Source organism: Giraffa tippelskirchi, chromosome 14 (genome assembly GCF_054371585.1).
Source record: "Giraffa tippelskirchi isolate mGirTip1 chromosome 14, T2T-mGirTip1v1.2.pri, whole genome shotgun sequence".
In the NCBI taxonomy this organism is placed as follows: Eukaryota; Metazoa; Chordata; class Mammalia; order Artiodactyla; family Giraffidae; genus Giraffa; species Giraffa tippelskirchi.
Window position 1 is genome coordinate 13,015,695 of NC_137288.1, and position 16,806 is coordinate 13,032,500.

A 16,806-nucleotide genomic window follows, 5' to 3' on the forward strand; every position below is an offset into this window, starting at 1 on the left:
CTCCGTGGGATCTCTCGGGGTGTCGCAGGGTGCCGGGTGCAGGGGCACCCTGGGAGGCCCGGTCCACCGAAAAGCCCGAGAAGTCTTCATGTGGGGCAGGCACGGAATGGTTTCTTGCAGGGCCGGGCGAGGAGAATTCGGGGGCCCATACCTCCAAGCCCCACACGTCTCGAGAGGGTTCCACGTGGCATTCTGAAAGGCCGGGCGACGGAGGGAAGGGGTTCGTGGCTGCGGACAACGCCTGGCTGGAGGAATTCTTTGTCTTTGGCGACGGTTCACCCCGCAGGTCAGGTCATGAGGTTCCTCGACACCTTCCACGGGGCGGATGTTCACAGGAGGAGTGGGGACGGGACGGCGGACTCGCAGGCCACCCTCCTGTCCCCACTGCTCCCCTCCAGAACTGGAGCTCGAATCTAGATGGGCCTCTGACCGCACACATCGCTGGGTTTACGTCGTGCCGGCTTCACCTTCGAGTCTCACAAACTGGCACTCTTGCTGCTTCTAGGAGTGTCCTAGAGAAGAAGACACCGGGTTCCGTACGAGATCAGCTTCTTGGACGCGGCCCTCTGGAGCCCGTGGCTTTGGCTTCAGGGGAAGCACGCTGCCTACGGTATAGCCTGGCCCGGAAGCTCATCCGAGGATTCCTCAGGAGTTCGCGGGCCCCGAGGATTCTGTTTCCGAAAAGCGTTTTCTGGAACCGGGCGACTTGGGGGAACGTGTCACTGGTCTGGAAAATGGAAGGCCGCTGTCAGAGGGTTCAGTGACCTTTACGCTCCCTCCTTTCACTTGAAAGGTGTCTTCTTTTTTCTCCCCACCCCGCCCCCCAACCCCCCGCAACACACACACACCCGACAGCTTGCCTGACCGTTGTTGCTGGGGAGATGAACTCTCAGGAGACGGGAGGCCAAGTCTCTTTCACACCCCGGGGAAGACGATAGGAACGGGTCCCCAGCCGTGCGATGTTTCCGTGTCTCGGCACGGCCGACAGTCTCCTCCTCGTTCTGGGTGCTCCCGTTTCCTCCACCCCCCACCCCCCACCCCATCCCATCCCATCCCATCCCACCCCATCCCATCCCATCCCAAACTAAGGGTTTAGTTTAATGCCAAACTTCTACAAAGAAATAAGCAAATTTTTGTGCAATGTCCAGTGATCTCTTTCTAGGTTGATAGACTGATCAATGCCGTGGTTAATTCCCACAGTAAGTGGATGCCACCCTGTAAATCTTCTTGGCTCATTGCCTGCCACACCCGCTCCATTGCTGGTTAGGAGTAATGTTGTAAAACATGAAAGAGAACACAAAATGGACTGATGACTCTGAGAGAAGAATTGTAATTGGAGGACATTTCAGGACTGGCTCTGATATTGCATCCCGGAAAAAGTAAAACTCATACAGAGAGTGGAAAAGTGGTTACTAGGGCTATGGGGAGAGGTTGGTAAAAGGGAACAAATATTCAGCTATAAGATGAATAGAGTCTGAGGATCTAACGTAAAACACGGCAATCTTTTTGACATGTTTTGTATAAATGAAATCTTATATGAAGATAAAAATCTAAGTAGGAAAGATGGAGGGAAGAAAAAAAAAAAGAAGGTGAAATATGTGAGGTGATATGAATTAACTGGATGAGGAATCCTTTCACATCGTAAACACATGAAATCACCACAGTTATATTTCAATTTCTTGCAATGTTGTATGTCAATTATACCTCAAAAAAGTTGAAATTTTAAAAAAGATATTACAAGATCTATGAAAAACCGTGAGGATTGTGTCTGGCTTGATAACATTGAGAACCTAGAACTCAGGCGATCCAAAACGTCCCCCTGACTAATAGAGTGTTTGTGTCATCGGTTACTCAATTCCGAATTATCATAGGTTCCAGAATTGTTGGTTGGATGCAAGATTTCAAAGCAGCCACATGCTGGAAAACTTAGTTTTAATGAGTTTAGTTCTATTCTCTCAAAGCGGAGAGCTCTATTTAAAGATGATATTTCACGTGGACTTCCTTGATGTTTCGTACGCTGGATCAGAGACGGATATAGTGAGATATCATGAAGTAATTCCCTGTTTTTCTCTTTATAATTTCCGCGACATGATCCTTCTAGTTAGTAAGAAACATTTGTGTTGCCTTGAAGAGAATTAGATTATTATCATAATAATGGAAAGGGAAAGTAGTAGGTTTATGCTTGGCCCTTTTATATTTAAAATATACCTTTTTGGCTAGAGTGTGAGGCACAGGAGATCTAGATCCTGCAATCGAGGAATGAATCTGTGCCCTTTGCAATGGAAGCAAACTGTCTTAATCCCTGGAACCCTAAGGAAGTTCCTCAAAAGAGACGGTTTGCGACTAGGTCAGAAATGATAGTCTTCAAAGGCAATCCCTTTAAGGTCAAAGGAACAAAATTTACTGACTGAAGAGAAGCCTCTGGGTAATACGAATGAGGAGTCTCTGACCTATGAGCAGCCCATCAATACTCCTATTGCCGGCAATAGGAGTAAAGAGGACATCCCATGACACAGAAGGACCTGTCCCAGGAGAGAAGCCCAGGTTCATTCTGCCCGAGAGGAGAAGGCGGGCCGAGCGATGGTCTGGGAAGGGTTTAGAGACTCAGGGTGCGGGCACATGGCTACGCTTGCTGATGAGGGGTCAGATTCCCGATGAGATGAGACGACACGGCTCGCCAGCATGGTGGGGGCGTCAAGAACCCCCTCGAATCTTGCAGACCCTCTGCGACCAATGAGAGAGAGCCAGGCACCACTGCTCAGGGGCACAGCTTCTGCTCTGCTCTTGGCAGGTCCCGGTCACCTGCCACCTTCCTGTCTCCAGCAGAGGTAAAGTGAGGCCCAAATGCCGCCTGAGGATCTTTGAGCTCAGAACGGAAACTCTTTTTTTCGGTGGCCTGGAGTGTCATAAGCAATCCGAAGGTGAGCGGAATTAAATGCAAGTAGTCAGAATAATGGTGAGAACAAAAGGAAACGGCAAGTCACTGTTAACAATCTATTTTGGACGTAAAGTTTTGTGAAGAGAGAGACGGAACCTAGCTTCAGAAGGGGAGGGAGGTCCCGCAAGGTCGAATGAGGCCCACTGGTGGCTGGGGACTCATCTGGAGGAACTTCTCTGAAGAAGGGCCTGGGATCCATCTGAAAGCGGGAGTGGGAACCCAGGCCCGGGAGTGAGCGTCCAGAGCTGGAATGAGAGCTCCTGGGAGACTGACTCGAGCGCGGCTGGTTTCCGGGGCACCCACCTCCCCTTCTCCTCAGCTGATGCCCGCAGGCTGGGTCACGGCCCTTGAGGGAGAAGCCTTGGCAGAAGGTCTCCCCGCGGAGGGAGCCCATGGGTGTCTCAGTCTGTCAGTGGCAGTTGCTCGTTTTCTCGGGCTGCCAGCCCATCTGAGCTGTTTCTGTTGGAGGGGAAATCTGCCTGAAGTTACGCCTGAGGCCTGAGCTCTCTTATTATCAAATTAGGCGAATATCCGATACATAATGTGAATACCTGGCCTACTGCCATGGAATTTCTAAATATCCGTGTGCCGAAAGCTAACTCCGTCCCCACGTGTGCAAGCTAATTCAGGGGAACTCGCTCGTGTCTGACCCGTGTGGTAGTAGTGGTGAGAGCAGGAGTGGATCGGGAGCGAAAGGACCAGGTGGAATTTCTCGATTCAAATCCATGAATCTCTGAGGACTTCGTGAGCACGTTACACTTTAAGTGTCATTCCTGGCCTGAGAGGGAGCACGAACAGGACTTTTCTGACGGCTTCATGGAGACGTGAGACAGGAGTCGAGATCCACAGTATGCAGCGAGCGGTATCTTTGCTTATAGGCAGATCCAGAAAAAGCTATCAGCTCACTGTTGGTTCTTTCAAAGCACGTAGTAGCTGTGTGGTTGCCCGATAATGTGAGTGCCGTCCACCTAGACTGTACACGCACCTCACGCACCGAGTATCTGTCGGCCTTGTAGATGAGGAGGTGGCTGAGGGGCGTTTGCGCAAGTGACTGGGTTTGAATCTAGACAGCACCCTTTGCTGTGGGCTTGGTGAAGTGCAGGTCCTCAGTACACAGGATTCTCATCCTTCCTGGCCTGTTTCTGGCTCCTCTTCACCATCTGGGTTCCACAAGCCTCATCTTTAGCAGCACCGGTGTGCTCTTACCACAAACCTCCGAACAGCACGTTCTTTCAAGGTGCCTCCTCGTCCTTCACCGCTGGTGCTGGGCTCAGACCGTCCCCTGCCCCACGGCCCTTTCCCGGGCCTTTCCTTTTCACTCTCCCGTGGCTAGAGCTCTGACCCATCCTCCAAGCGCGAGGCCTCTTCTCACTATTTCGCATTCCAGGCAAGCCTACTTATTCTGGGAGTTATTCCCCCTTGATACTTTCTGTCTATAACCAGGACCAGGACCAAGCACACAAATCTCTTTCCACGCAACCCCTTCTTGACGCTCAGCTCTGCCGGGCGTGTTGGTGCTGACTCTCGTACGGATGGTGAGTCGACAGGTGACCGGTGACGGGTGAGCTTTTCATGAACCACGTGGAAAGTATGGTTGGCAAGCCTCTGACACAGATTCCCCCATGGGAAAACATCGTCACCTCCTGAGACAGTCCTGGGAACAAAGTCAACGAACAGAGGATTCAGTGCTTCCGGACACATCGAGTGCTTGTGGCAGACACAACCTGCCCCAGAGCATCCAAGGTCAAGTGTGAGGAAAGGCCTAGGAGTAGCGGGACCGGGGACTGAACAAGTCGGCTCTGCTCCTCTCCCGGCTGCAGTCCAAAGAAACGCCAAACAGGATGCCTCTTTGTTGCCATCGAGTGTCCAGTTCTAAACTTTTGTTAACAATGTATACAATGTTAAGGCGCGGGAGAGCCGGCTTTACTGAAACTTGTGGATCGTGCACTTCTTATCCCTGCTACTGTTTGATACAATTAGAGTTTAAGAGCACCCTGTTTTCCAGGAAAGATACTATATAACGCAAAGGTGCGATTTCTAGTGCCCCCTTAATTTCCCCAGTCTCTGGGTACGAGAGCTGAACCAAATGTTGTCTAGTATATTTTCAGGGACATGACAAGCTATTCAGATCCTTCCCGATAGATGTTCTGAAAAAGAACTACTAGCTGCAAGAACTAAATCTCAATTTCAACTCCGGTAGAGGAGAAGCTGCGCTGCTGGCAACAGTTAAGATAAACACTGTATCTTCCCAAGAATAGACTGGGTACCCCCAGCATTTACCTTGAGGCTGCAGCGAGGAAGACTAAGTCTGCCACTGAACTAGGTCCGTTTCTTTGACTTGAACCTTTATACGTGATTCCTGATATCTTCAGTTTCCGTATGCTGCCTGTAGCCCGAGACGTACAGGGCGCACCCCTCGTCAAGGCTCAGATTTCAAGAGTCTAATACATTTCCATTCAGATACAGATAGCAATCTGCAGAATAGAGAATAATACGTATCTCGTTGGAGCGTTACAGGAATATCATGACAGGACACGTGTGGCCCCGCGCGCCCCCAACCACAAGCCCAGATCTCCCGTCTCCCCTCCGAAACCTCCCCCTCCTCCCCCCCATACCCAGCCACCGAGGGGGGCCCGGGGAGGGATGGCGGTCTCAGCCCCGGTTCCGAGAGGTCACTCGTGGAGCCGCCCTAGCTAGGCCGAGACGCCAGATGTGGCTGCCCTGCTGCTTCACGTCCATCTCCGTGAGCCATGCCCAAAAGGCACGTGAAATCATTGAGAGCAAACAGCGCCCCCAGAAAACGCAAAATGATCCTCCTGAACCCCACACGGCCGCCATCTTGGTGGATCCACGTTAGAGGTCGTTGGTAGGTATCCCCACTTGATGCCTGAATAGTACTCACACGGACTCGATTTCTTTTCGCTTTTCCTGGGTGCCCTAGCCAGAGAGATCACGTGGGCCGGAGAGCAAACACAGAACAGAACAGAGCCCCGAACCACAGCCAAGTCGAGGGCGTGCGGAACCGCAGGAACTCACAGAGCCTGTGAGGGGACCCAGATGGGGAAGAAGCGTCCGTGCTCACGTATCTCTGGGGAGGTTGGAAGGGGCGCCCGCCAGCGAGGCAGGTGCCGCGCGAGTGGCCGGAGACGTTTCTCCGTGGGATCTCTCGGGGTGTCGCAGGGTGCCGGGTGCAGGGGCACCCTGGGAGGCCCGGTCCACCGAAAAGCCCGAGAAGTCTTCATGTGGGGCAGGCACGGAATGGTTTCTTGCAGGGCCGGGCGAGGAGAATTCGGGGGCCCATACCTCCAAGCCCCACACGTCTCGAGAGGGTTCCACGTGGCATTCTGAAAGGCCGGGCGACGGAGGGAAGGGGTTCGTGGCTGCGGACAACGCCTGGCTGGAGGAATTCTTTGTCTTTGGCGACGGTTCACCCCGCAGGTCAGGTCATGAGGTTCCTCGACACCTTCCACGGGGCGGATGTTCACAGGAGGAGTGGGGACGGGACGGCGGACTCGCAGGCGACCCTCCTGTCCCCACTGCTCCCCTCCCTCCAGCACTGGAGTTCGAATCTAGATGGGCCTCTGACCGCACACATCGCTGGGTTTACATCGTGCCGGCTTCACCTTCGATTCTCACAAACTGGCACTCTTGCTGCTGCTAGAAGTGTCCTAGAGAAGAAGACATCGGGTTCCGTACCAGATCAGCTTCTTGGACGTGGCCCTCTGGAGCCCGTGGCTTTGGCTTCAGGGGAAGCGCGCTGCCTACGGTATAGCCTGGCCCGGAAGCTCATCCGAGGATTCCTAAGGAGTTCGCGGGCCCCGAGGATTCTGTTTCCGAAAAGCGTTTTCTGGAACCGGGCGACTTGGGAGAACGTGTCACTGGTGTGGAAAATGGAAGGCCGCTGTCAGAGGGTTCAGTGACCTTTACGCTCCCTCCTTTCACTTGAAAGGCGTCTTCTTTTTTCTCCCCACCCCGCCCCCCAACCCCCCAACCCCCCGCAGCACACACACACCCGACAGCTTGCCTGACCGTTGTTGCTGGGGAGATGAAATCCCAGGAGACGGGAGGCCAAGTCTCTCTCACACCCCGGGGCAAACGATAGGAACGGGTCCCCAGCCGTGTGATGTCTCCGTGTCTCAGCACGGCCGACAGTCTCCTCCTCTTTCTAGGTGCTCCCGTTTCCTCCACCCCCCACCCCCCCACCCCACCCCACCCCACCCCACCCCACCCCATCCCATCCCAAACTAAGGGTTTAGTTTAATGCCAAACTTCTACAAAGAAATAAGCAAATTTTTGTGCAATGTCCAGTTATCTCTTTCTAGGTTGATAGACTGATCAATGCCATGGTTAATTCCCACAGTAAGTGGATGCCACCCTGTAAATCTTCTTGGCTCATTGCCTGCCACACCTGCTCCATTGCTGGTTAGGAGTAATTTTGTAAAACATGAAAGATAACACAAAATGGACTGATGACTCTGAGAGAAGAATTGTAATTGGAGGAAATTTCAGGACTGGCTCTGACAGTGCCTCCCGGAAAAAGTAAAACTCATACAGAGAGTAGAAAAGTGGTTACTAGGGCTATGGGGAGAGGTTGGTAAAAGGGAACAAATGTTCAGCTATAAGATGAATAGAGTCTGAGGATCTAATGTAAAACACGGCAATCTTTTTGACATGTTTTGTATAAATGAAATCTTATGAAGATAAAATCTAAGTGGGAAAGATGGAGGGAAGAAAAAAAAAAGAAGGTGAAATATGTGAGGTGATATGAATTAACTGGATGAGGAATCCTTTCACATCGTAAACACGTGAAATCACCACAGTCATATTTCAATTTCTTGCAATTTTATATGTCAATTGTACCTCAAAAAAGTTGAAATTTTAAAAAAGATATTACAGGATCTATGAAAAACCGTGAAGATTGTGTCTGGCTTGATAACATTGAGAACCTAGAACTCAGGCGATCCAAAACGTCCCCCTGACTAGTAGAGTGTTTGTGTCATCGGTTACTCAATTCTGAATTATCATAGGTTCCAGAATTGTCGGTTGGATGCAAGATTTCAAAGCAGCCACATACTGGAAAACTTAGTTTTAATGAGTTTAGTTCTATTCTCTCAAAGTGGAGAGCTCTATTTAAAGATGATACTTTACGTGGACTTCCTTGATTTTTCGTACGTTGGATCAGAGACGGATGTAGTGAGATACCATGAAGTAATTCCCTGTTTTTCTCTTTATAATTTCCGCGACATGATCCTTCTAGTTAGTAAGAAACATTTGTGTTGCCTTGAAGAGAACTAGATTATTATCATAATAATGGAAAGGGAAAGTAGTAGGTTTATGCTTGGCCCTCTTATATTTAAAATATACCTTTTTGGCTACAGTGTGAGGCACGGGAGATCTAGATCCTGCAATCGAGGAAAGAATCTGTGCCCTTTGCAATGGAAGCAAACTGTCTTAATCCCTGGAACCCTAAGGAAGTTCCTCAAAAGAGACGGTTTGCGACTAGGTCAGAAATGATAGTCTTCAAAGGCAATGCAATCCCTTTGACTTCAAAGGAACAAAATTTACTGACTGAAGAAAAGCCTCTGGGTAATACGAATGAGGAGTCTCTGACCTATGAGCAGCACATCAATACTCCTGTTGCCGGCAATAGGAGTAAAGAGGACATCCCATGACACAGAATGACCTGTCCCAGGAGAGAAGCCCAGGTTCATTCTGCCTGAGAGGAGAAGGCGGGCCGAGTGATGGTCTGGGAAGGGTTTAGAGACTCAGGGTGAGGGCACATGGCTACGCTTGCCGATGCGGGGTCAGATTCCCGATGAGATGAGACGACACGGCTCACCAGCATGGTGGGGCCGTCAGGAACCCCCTCGAATCTTGCAGACCCTCTGCGACCAATGAGAGAGAGCCAGGCACCACTGCTCAGGGGCACAGCTTCTGCTCTGCTCTTGGCAGGTCCCGGTCACCTGCCACCTTCCTGTCTCCAGCAGAGGTAAAGTGAGGCCCAAATGCCTCCTGAGGATCTTTGAGCCCAGAACAGAAACTCTCTTTTTTTCGGTGGCCTGGAGTGTCACAAGCAATCCGAAGGTGAGCGGAATTAAATGCAAGTAGTCAGAATAATGGTGAGAACAAAAGGAAATGGCAAGTCATTGTTAACAATCCATCTTGGACTTAAAGTTTTGTGAAGAGAGAGACGGAACCTAGCTTCAGAAGGGGAGGGAGGTCCCGCAAGGTCGAATGAGGCCCACTGGTGGCTGGGGACTCATCTGGAGGAACTTCTCTGAAGAAGGGCCTGGGATCCATCTGAAAGCGGGAGTGAGAACCCGGGCCCGGGAGTGAGCGTCCAGAGCTGGAACGAGAGCTCCTGGGAGACTGACTCGAGCGCGGCTGGTTTCCGGGGCACCCACCTCCCCTTCTCCTCAGCTGATGCCCGCAGGCTGGGTAACGGCCCTTGAGGGAGAAGCCTTGGCAGAAGGTCTCCCCATGGAGGGAGCCCACAGGTGTCTCAGTCTGTTAGTGGCAGTTGCTCGTTCTCTCGGGCTGCCAGCCCATCTGAGCTGTTTCCGTTGGAGGGAAAATCGGCCTGAAGTTATGCCTGAGGCCCGGGCTCTCTTATTATCAAATTAGGCGAATATCCGATACATAATGTGAATACCTGGCCTACTGCCATGGAATTTCTAAATATCCGTGTGCCGAAAGCTAACTCCACCCCCACGTGTGCAAGCTAATTCAGGGGAACTCGCTCGTGTCTGACCCGTGTGGTAGTAGTGGTGAGAGCAGGAGTGGATCGGGAGCGAAAGGACCAGGTGGAATTTCTCGATTCAAATCCATGAATCTCTGAGGACTTCGTGAGCACGTTACACTTGAAGTGTCATTCCTGGCCTGAGAGGGAGCACGAACAGTACTTTTCTGACGGCTTCATGGAGACGTGAGACAGGAGTCGAGATCCACAGTATGCAGCGAGCGGTATCTTTGCTTATAGGCAGATCCAGAAAAAGCTATCAGCTCACTCTTGGTTCTTTCAAAGCATGTATTAGCTGTGTGGTTGCCTGATATGTGAGTGCCGTCCACCTAGACTGTACGTACACGCACCTCACGCACCGAGTATCTGTCGGCCTTGTAGATGAGGAGGTGGCTGAGCGGCGTTTGCGCAAGTGACTGGGTTTGAATCTAGACAGCACCCTTTGCTGTGGGCTTGGTGAAGTGCAGGTCCTCAGTACACGGGATTCTCATCCTTCCTGGCCTGTTTCTGGCTCCTCCTTACTATCTGGGTTCCACAAGCCTCATCTTTAGCAGCACCGGTGTGCTCTTACCACAAACCTCCGAACAGCACGTTCTTTCAAGGTGCCTCCTCGTCCTTCACCGCTGGTGCTGGGCTCAGACCGTCCCCTGCCCCACGGCCCTTTCCCGGGCCTTTCCTTTTCACTCTCCCGTGGCTAAAGCTCTGACCCGTCCTCCAAGCGCGAGGCCTCTTCTCACTATTTCGCATTCCAGGCAAGCCTACTTATTCTGGGAGTTATTCCCCCTTGATACTTTCTGTCTATAACCAGGACCAGGACCAAGCATACAAATCTCTTTCCACGCAACCCCTTCTTGACGCTCAGCTCTGCCGGGCGTGTTGGTGCTGACTCTCGTACGGATGGTGAGTTGACAGGTGACCGGCGACGGGCGAGCTTTTCATGAACCACGTGGAAAGTATGGTTGGCAAGCCTCTGACACAGATTCCCCCATGGGAAAACATCGTCACCTCCTGAGACAGTCCTGGGAACAAAGTCAATGAACAGAGGATTCAGTGCTTCCGGACACATCGAGTGCTTGTTGCAGACACAACCTGCCCCCAGAGCATCCAAGATCAAGTGTGAGGAAAGGCCTAGGAGTAGCGGGACCGGGGACTGAACAAGTCGGCTCTGCTCCTCTCCCGGCTGCAGTCCGAAGAAACGCCAAACAGGATGCCTCTTTGTTGCCATCAAGTGTCCAGTTCTAAACTTTTGTTAACAATGTATATAATGTTAAGGAGCGGGAGAGCCAGCTTTACTGAAACTTGTGGATCATGCACTTCTTATCCCTGCTACTGTTTGATACAATTAGAGTTTCAGAGCAGCCTGTTTTCCAGCAAAGATACTATATAACCCAAAGGTGCGATTTCTAGTGCCACCTTAATTTCCCCAGTCTCTGGGTACGAGAACTGAACCAAATGTTCTCTAGTATACTTTCAGGGACATGACAAGCTATTCGGATCCTTCCTGATAGATGTTCTGAAAAAGAACTACTAGCTGCAAGAACTAAATCTCAATTTCACCTCCGGCAGAGGAGAAGCTGCGTTGCTGGCAACAGTTAAAATAAACACTGTATCTTCCCAAGAATAGACTGGGTACCCCCAGCGTTTACCTTGAGGCTGCAGCGAGGAAGACTAAGTCTGCCCCTGAACTAGGTCCGTTTCTTTGACTTTAACCTTTATACGTGATTCCTGATATCTTCAGTTTCCGTATGCTGCCTGTAGCCCGAGACGTACAGGGCGCACCCCTCGTCAAGGCTCGGATTTCAAGAGTCTAATACATTTCCATTCAGGTACAGATAGCCATCTGCAGAATAGAGAATAATATTTATCTCGTTGGAGCGCTGCAGGAATATCATGACAGGACACGTGTGGCCCCGCGCGCCCCCAACCACAAGCCCAGATCTCCCGTCTCCCCTCCGAAACCTCCCCCTCCCCCCCCCACACCCAGCCACCGAGGGGGGCCCGGGGAGGGATGGCGGTCTCAGCCCCGGTTCCGAGAGGTCACTCGTGGAGCCGCCCTAGCTAGGCCGAGACGCCAGATGTGGCTGCCCTGCTGCTTCACGTCCCATCTCCGTGAGCCATGCCCAAAAGGCACGTGAAATCATTGAGAGCAAATAGCGCCCCCAGAAAACGCAAAATGATCCTCCTGAACCCCACACGGCCGCCATCTTGGTGGATCCACGTTAGAGGTCATTGGTAGGTATCCCCACTTGATGCCTGAATAGTACTCACACGGACTCGATTTCTTTTCGCTTTTCCTGGGTGCCCTAGCCAGAGAGATCACGTGGGCCGGAGAGCAAACACAGAACAGAACAGAGCCCCGAACCACAGCCAAGTCGAGGGCGTGCGGAACCGCAGGAACTCACAGAGCCTGTGAGGGGACCCAGATGGGGAAGAAGCGTCCGTGCTCACGTATCTCTGGGGAGGTTGGAAGGGGCGCCCGCCAGCGAGGCAGATGCCGCGCGAGTGGCCGGAGACGTTTCTCCGTGGGATCTCTCGGGATGTCGCAGGGTGCCGGGTGCAGGGGCACCCTGGGAGGCCCGGTCCACCGAAAAGCCCGAGAAGTCTTCATGTGGGGCAGGCCCGGGATGGTTTCTTGCAGGGCCGGGCGAGGAGAATTCGGGGGCCCATACCTCCAAGCCCCACACGTCTCGAGAGGGCTCCACGTGGCATTCTGAAAGGCCGGGCGACGGAGGGAAGGGGTTCGTGGCTGCGGACGACGCCTGGCTGGAGGAATTCTTTGTCTTTGGCGACGGTTCACCCCGTAGGTCAGGTCATGAGGTTCCTCGACACCTTCCACGGGGCGGATGTTCACACGGGGAGTGGGGACAGGACGGCGGACTCGCAGGCCACCCTCCTGTCCCCACTGCTCCCCTCCCTCCAGCACTGGAGTTCGAATCTAGATGGGCCTCTGACCGCTCACATCGCTGGGTTTACATCGTGCCGGCTTCACCTTCGATTCTCACAAACTGGCACTCTTGCTGCTGCTAGAAGTGTCCTAGAGAAGAAGACATCGGGTTCCGTACCAGATCAGCTTCTTGGACGTGGCCCTCTGGAGCCCGTGGCTTTGGCTTCAGGGGAAGCGCGCTGCCTACGGTATAGCCTGGCCCGGAAGCTCATCCGAGGATTCCTAAGGAGTTCGCGGGCCCCGAGGATTCTGTTTCCGAAAAGCGTTTTCTGGAACCGGGCGACTTGGGAGAACGTGTCACTGGTGTGGAAAATGGAAGGCCGCTGTCAGAGGGTTCAGTGACCTTTACGCTCCCTCCTTTCACTTGAAAGGCGTCTTCTTTTTTCTCCCCACCCCGCCCCCCAACCCCCCAACCCCCCGCAGCACACACACACCCGACAGCTTGCCTGACCGTTGTTGCTGGGGAGATGAAATCCCAGGAGACGGGAGGCCAAGTCTCTCTCACACCCCGGGGCAAACGATAGGAACGGGTCCCCAGCCGTGTGATGTCTCCGTGTCTCAGCACGGCCGACAGTCTCCTCCTCTTTCTAGGTGCTCCCGTTTCCTCCACCCCCCACCCCCCACCCCCACCCCCCCCCCCGCCACCGACCCCCGCCCCCAGCAGCCCTGCCACCCCACCCCAGACCCGACCGCCCGGCCCGGCCGCCCGGCCGCCTTTCCTTTCCGGTGTTTGTGGCCAGTTATTTTGAAATCCATGTTCTCCTGACCTCAAGCGCACTTTCCCCGCCCACCGGCGCATGCTTGTGTTTGTTGTCGTTGGACTTGATCACGGTCTCGACACAGGTTGACTTTCGTTTTCTCTTGTTGGGGGTCCGAGTGTCTCCTTCTTTTCCTTTCTTGCTCCTGGGCTTGCGTGTCTGTGTCTGTGTCTGCTTTCGAGAAGTCCTGCTTTGTTCTCCGAGCAGCGCTTGCCTGGTTTCGCTTTGCCGGTCGGTCCCTCCCTCCCTGCCTCCCTCCCTTCTCTCTCTCCCTCCCTCCCTCCTTCGGGGGAGGGGGCCCGGGGGAGCCCGGGATGTCACTGGTGCCCCTCTCTCGGCCGTCCCCGCCCCGAGCCCCGCCGCCCGCCGGCGTCTCCGTGGAATGTCCGCCCACCAGCCTGGAATCGCGTGGGTGGGGGGGGGAGCGCGTCTCCTTCGTGGCAGCCTCCTGGGGAGCTATTTCCCAGCTCCTCTCCCTTCCTCTGCGGCCGGGGTCGCGTCGCGTCGCGTCTCTCGGAGGCGGCGGCTCCGAGCCGAGCTCGGGCGTTTGGGCGGCCGGCGCTGTGGCGTCCTCGGCGGCCGGCGACAGCGACCCGTCCTCGGGACATTGGAGCCGGTTGTCAGGAGCCACCTGGCGGCCGCTTTTATAGTGTCCCTCCCCTCTGGAGCTTCGGCGACCTTCAGGAGGGTTGTGACTCAGCCGCCGGGCCCGAGGGCACAGCTCTCAGAGACCGGCTCTGCTGGCAGCGACAGTGGCGGTGGCGCCGAGGCCTAGGGACGTCCTGCTGTCGCCGGAGATTGGTTCTCTAGGTTTCTGAGGAGGGTGGCCGTCGCGGCGGCGGCGGCGCTCCAGAGCCGGGCTCTGGGGTGGCCTGACCGGGCCTCCCTCAGGAGGGTTTGCTTTTCGCCCTCAGGAGGGTTTGCCTTCTTCTGCCAGGAGGGTTGGCTCCCGCCCTCAAAAAGGGTTTGCTGTTCGCCTTTTCAGAAGGGTTTGCGTCTCCCTTCAGGAGGTTTTTGCTTTCCCGCCCTTTCAGGAGGGTTTGCCACCCCCGGAGGGTTTGCTTTCTCACCCCTCCCCAACTCCCTGAATCACGGCCAGGAGGTCAGGGACCGGCTCGAGCCGTCCTGGGTGCCCCGGACAGGACGGTCTGGGGCCCCGGGCGTGGTCCCTCGTTGGGGCCCGCTCGTCTCGTGGGAGGCGCCTCGCCGGCGGGTCTCTCTTCGTTTTTCTCTTTGGCAACTCGAAGCCAAACCCCCGCTCGGAGACTCGGACGGACGGACGGGTACACCTACCCGTGCGGGCGAAGGGGGAGGGCGTCCCCGGCCAGCTCCCTCCCCCTTGGCGTCTGCGCCCCCACTTCGCCCACCGGGCGCCCCCTTCGCCCCCCTCCCCCCCCCCAGTCGACCAGATGACCCCCGACAGCTCCGGGCCTGGTGTTTCTGGGGTAGTGCTGGGGACAGGTGGCGGTGCCAAGGTGCCAAGGTCCCTCCCTGCCAGTCGTGGGTGGGCCCCGCTGTCGGGCGCTGTCATTTTGTCGCCCGAAATGGGCCTTTTCTGCCACCAGGTAAGTGCCGACACGGTCTCTCTCGGCGTCTGCCGCCGAGGACTTTGGGCCTCTGGACGCACGCGGGGCTCTGGGCCTTTGGGCCGCCGGCCTGGGCCTGTGCGTCGGCTCCCGCGTGGCGTGTCTGGCAGACCCGACCCGTGGCGCCACCTCCGGTCTCTGGGCGACCCGAGGGCGGCGGGGCGAGGCGCCGTGGGTCTTCTACCCTGTGTGACCCCCGCTGCGGGCGCCCGGTGGTGGCCGGGACGACCCCCGCTCTGTAGGCTCCGTGCCCCGTGTCAGGCAGCTCCTCCTCCTGGGGTCGTCGGCGGCTGTCGCCTGAGGTGAGGTGAGGTGAGGTGTGGCGGGGGGAGGCGGCCGGTGAGGCTTAAAGCGGGCCCCTCCGGCGACTGCCCTCACCGTGCCTTCCCCCCTCCCCCTCGGCTCAACGGATCGATGTGGTGTGGTCGTGCTCTCCCGGGCCGGGCCTAAGCCGTGCCGGACGAGGGACGGGCGTTCCTGGTGAACGTGTGCGGTCTTCTCGGTCTGTCCACGGGGCCCCTCGCCTGCCTTTCCCCCTGCCCGTCGGGGAGGGTGAGGAAGGCGGGAGGGTGGGTGCGGCCTCCGGCCCTGACTCTCGGTCTCCTGCCCGCCCCCCCTCCACGGGGCGTCAGTGAGGCCGTCGGTCTTCGGACACAGCGGACGCTCTCGCTTCGCCTTCTCGGCGCGTGTCCCGCGAGCGGCCCTCCCCGCGGTGGGGAGGGCTGTGCCCGCCGCTGCGCCGCGCGCCCCGCGTGGGTGGGTGAGCGTGCCTCGTTTGACCCTCGGTGGTGCCCCTGGAGCGCTCCAGGTCGCCCCCTCAGGTGCCTGAGGCCGAGCGGTGGTGTCGTTTCCCTTAACCCGGCGTCCTCCTCGGGTCCCCCACCGCGGTGGGGTGTGTGTGTGTCCCGCGAGTGGCTCTCGTTGGGGGGAGGGGTCGAGACGGGAAGAGAGGCGTGCCTGTTCCCCTCGCCTCTTCCGTTGGGGGCAGGTGCTGCCTCGTCGTGGAGGCACGGGCCGTGCTCCGGCCCCGACCGTGCACACGCTCCCGTGTGGTCGTCCGCTTACCTGTACCGCAGACCCCTCCCGCCCAGTCGAGGATCGGCGGCTCGTGGAGCGCCTCCGTGGGCCCGAAGGAGAGACGATGGGGTGAGGGACGGCGCGCCCTCGGTGAGAAAGCCTTCTCTAGCGATCCGAGAGGGAGCCTCTGGGGTACCGGAGCCCCCGGCCGCTGCCCCTCCTGAGTGCGCAGTGTAGCCGCCGTGGCGACTGCCAGAGCACGTGGGCAGAATCCCCCCACCTCTCCTCTGTGAGGGGGGATGGGTGCGCCGGCCCCGCGGTGGGGCCGTGTGCCGCTCGTTGCCTACCGCGGCCCGCGCCTCCCCCCGCCGAGTCGGGGGAGGGTCCCGCCGGGCCCCGCCGGGTGTCCGGCACGTGGGGGGGAACCGTGCGTGCGCCGCGTGCGTGCGGCCGCCCCCGCGGTGTGAGTGCAGGAGGAGAAGGGCCGGGGGGCGACGCCCGGTCGGCCCCGGCTTCCCCAGCCCCGCGGCCGTGGCGAGGAGGAGTCCGTCGCGCCCGCCCTCGTCCCCGAGCCGGTGGCGGCGCGCGGGCACGGTCTGGGCCGCCTCGCTCGAGAGCGTGTCCCCGGGATGTGGCGCCTCGGGGTCAGACTAGATGGAGAGACGGATCCGTCGAGGGTGGGCGGAGGAGACGGGTGGACGGCGCCGCCGGCCCTGGCGGCGGGGCCGGGGCGTGGGACTCCGCTCCGGGGCCGGCCGGGGCCGGCCGGCGTCCCAGGCGTCGCGGGACCGCCCTCGTGTGTGGGTGGCGGTGGGATCCCGCGC

At 56.6% G+C, this 16,806-nt stretch overlaps 2 long non-coding RNA genes across 3 annotated transcripts in view; both read right to left on the minus strand.

Moving 5' to 3' along the window:
- Positions 1 to 1,307: 1,307 nt before the first annotated feature.
- On the minus strand, positions 1,308 to 6,816 carry LOC145534301 (uncharacterized). Its single transcript, XR_014074442.1, has 2 exons — positions 5,219 to 6,816; positions 1,308 to 4,592 (listed from the first exon to the last, which is right to left on the minus strand). It is a non-coding gene; the product is annotated as an uncharacterized LOC145534301 (long non-coding RNA).
- Positions 6,817 to 7,763: 947 nt separating this feature from the next.
- LOC145534300 (uncharacterized) overlaps positions 7,764 to 16,806 on the minus strand; it is a 29,100-nt gene continuing 20,057 nt past the window's right edge. For both annotated transcript variants that reach the window (XR_014074440.1, XR_014074441.1), the window contains exons 2-3: positions 11,324 to 11,517; positions 7,764 to 10,696 (exon numbers count right to left, since the gene is read on the minus strand). This is a non-coding gene — a long non-coding RNA (uncharacterized LOC145534300). The remainder of the gene's footprint in view (positions 10,697 to 11,323; positions 11,518 to 16,806) is intronic.